Source organism: Frankliniella occidentalis, unplaced genomic scaffold (assembly GCF_000697945.3).
Source record: "Frankliniella occidentalis isolate FOCC.00 unplaced genomic scaffold, Focc_3.1 Scaffold175, whole genome shotgun sequence".
Taxonomy (NCBI): domain Eukaryota; kingdom Metazoa; phylum Arthropoda; class Insecta; order Thysanoptera; family Thripidae; genus Frankliniella; species Frankliniella occidentalis.
This window is the reverse complement of record NW_026267301.1, coordinates 33,086-36,068: the sequence shown is the minus strand read 5'-3', so window position 1 is coordinate 36,068 and position 2,983 is coordinate 33,086. Positions and strand designations below refer to the sequence as shown.

General features: G+C 42.9%; 1 long non-coding RNA gene across 1 annotated transcript; it reads left to right on the top strand.

Moving 5' to 3' along the window:
• The first annotated feature begins 225 nt into the window (after positions 1-225).
• Positions 226-2,353, top strand: LOC127750349 (uncharacterized). Its single transcript, XR_008011640.1, has 2 exons — positions 226-345; positions 2,234-2,353. It is a non-coding gene; the product is annotated as an uncharacterized LOC127750349 (long non-coding RNA).
• The last annotated feature ends 630 nt before the right edge of the window (positions 2,354-2,983 follow it).

Sequence of the window (2,983 nt, the reverse complement as noted above, 5' to 3'; positions counted from 1 at the left end):
AATCCTGGAGTTCAAACTCTGGGAGGGTTGCCTTCCAAGACCGTAGTCTTAGTTCTTTCTTATGTGTGGCCTACTGCGTGCATTAATAGGTACCCACCCTATTTGGAGTCCCACATTGTCTGGTGTGTTGTTGATACACGTCGCCCACCTGTCGTATCATCATTTTCATATTACCAATATCGAGCTAATTTTCTGTGCACTAATTCATTTTTTAATATCTTTCCGGGTCAGAGCGGTGAATGCAACTCCAGAAAATCCAAGGCAATCCACGTGGGACCAAGTGGCCAGCGTTAGAAATTTTCAGCAGTCTTCTCATGGTTAACATCCAACTGCTCTTGTGGTTCGGTAAGTACTTGCTTAACCTGCACTCCCTTCTCCCTTTTGCTCTTCGTAGTATTCAATTTTGATTGGAGGTCCACTGTGAAAAATATTTTTGTAATCTCTTAACGTATTTTGTATTTTTTATTTACAAAGTATGGTCTAAACTTACCACTGTCTATTTTTGTTTTTTGACGAATTCCAAGTCGATACAGAGCACTTCTTATTTTAGAAAATTGTAATTTTACAACACCCATAATGGAAACTGTTCCCGAGATTTTTACCAATATTTTTCACAGTGTCTTAATATCAGAAGTATCATAGTGAACCGCGATTTCTTGACGTTGTGTAGTTGGGGTTTGACGTTTCGAGCACTTAGTTTGACGGCGAAAGTATGAGGGGATTTAGGAGGGAGAAGGGAAGGGGGGGCGGAATGCATTTGTCCCTTGATTAATGTTTGATTCATGTGCACGGGGACTGCCACCCCCTAGCCCCTGTGTTGTTCAGTATTTAGAGCGCTAAGTTCGAAGGGGTTGATGTAACAAGGACACTGCCTGAGAGAGGGGTAGGTTGGGTGTAGGAACGGGGTTAGGAGAAGGCGGGCGAGGTAGGCCAGGGGAAAAAAATCACTTAAACTTCCTTCAGAACGTGTCACGTTAGAGTATCGTATTGTCATTTATTCCGGCAGTGCAAACCCTCTTTTCTGCTTAGTAACTATCAAACCCTTTATTTATCAATTACTCTTTTTGTCCACTGTTGGGATTTAATGCAGCTCACGCTAGAGTTATTTCCTTTTTTAGCGAATTTTTTGATTTACATATCCTATAATGAATATCGGAGTGCCTTTTCGTAGTTTTATTAGCTTCAAAAAGGGGGGTTTGGTGAGTTATTTCAGTGAGCCGAGTCGCTTTAGTTTGTGGGCAGTGTTTGCACCGCTGTGAAGAGTTCGCTCTCTCTGTGCGTCGCTGCAGCTCTTTCTCTGAAGTCGAGCTTGCACATGCGATGTCCTGTGACTGCTGCCCCCTTACTGTGGTAGCTCACCTTGCCTTCATCGTTAATTTTCGAGTTACTTAGCGGGGCTGATTTCTCATTATCTTTTTATTGCCATATTGTAATTTTTTTTTTGATGTGTTGCTACCTCATATCATCAACCAGTGCACTCCATATTAGTCACGTGGTTAAATATGGGTTTGATTTGTAATGAAGCTCGAGAGAGGGTTTCACTCACGGTGGTGTTTGGTAGACCAGGATAAATGTATACCCATAAATTTTTTCTCTGATGGGGAACTTTTATCGCACTACGTTAAATTCGTACCTCTGTTGGACCCATAAGGTTTCCTGGCTACGGCGGATTAGGTTTTGGGAGGGGGTGGTTGGGCAGGTAGGCGTAAGGGGATGGGACGAGAGGAAGTAGGGCCAAATTAAATGTATCCCCGTAGGTTATACTTTTTCTGTTGAGGTACTTTTATCACATTGTCTTAGACTTGATTCTGGCGGTCGTGTCTTATATTGTGAGGAATTTCTGACGGAAGGGGAAGGGGTAAGGGGATGCGACGGGAATAGAATGAGGTTGTTGGCAGGGGGCTGACCTCACTGCTAACCCATGTGCATCAATGTCGTATACTTGCACACTTTTTTGTTTGTAGCTCGTTGACTTGTGGGTGCATTATGATGGGAGAACATTCGCACACCTACAAGTGTGTGACATGCATACACTTGGCCCCCATGACCGTGGTCTTCGTTCTTTCTCATGTGTGGCCTACTGTGTGCATTAATAGGTACCCACCCTATTTGGAGTCCCACATTGTCTGGTGTGTTGTTGATACACGTTGCCCTCCTGTCGTATCATCATTTTCATATTACCAATAACGAGCTAATTTTCTGTGTACTAATTCATTTTTTAACATCTTTTCAGGTCAGAGCAGTGAATGCAACTCCAGAAAATCCAAGGCAATCCACGTGTGACCAAGTGGACAGCGTTAGAAATCTCCAGCAGTCTTCTCATGGTTAACATCCAACTGCTCTTGTGGTTCGGTGAGTACTTGCTTAACCTGCACTCCCTTCTCTTCGATTTCCGACGTTGTCCTAATTCCGAGCTAACGATCTCGAAATCGGGTAAACGTGTCTCTAAAACCGAGTTACCTTTTACCCGTTTCCGAGAAACGATTCCCGGATTTCGAGACACGATTCTCGGATTACGAGCTCATTACCTCGGAATCAGAGCAGAGCGGCTCTAAACCAGGCTTTAGATGCTCGCAATCGAGAGGATGCCTTAAAAGTCTATTTCCTGCCTCAAAAATTAAAATTTCACCTTTTTTCACGCCTCAGATTCAGAGTTTTTTGTTTACCGTGTGAGAAAGGGGTAGGTTGGGTGTAGGGACAGGGTAAGGAAAAGGCGGGGGAGGTAGGCAAGGGGAGGAAACCCCTTTTTATAACTTCCTTCAGAACTTTTCACGTTAGAGTTTCGTATTGTCACTTAATACGGGAATGCAAACCCTCTTTTCTGCTTTGTAACTATCAAACCCTCTATTTATCAATTACTCTTTATGTCCTCTGTTTGGATTCAATGCAGCTAACGCTAGAGTGATTTTCTTTTTCAGCCAATTTTTTGATTTTTATATTCTGTAATGAATATCGGAGTGCCTTTTCGTAGTTTTATTAGCTT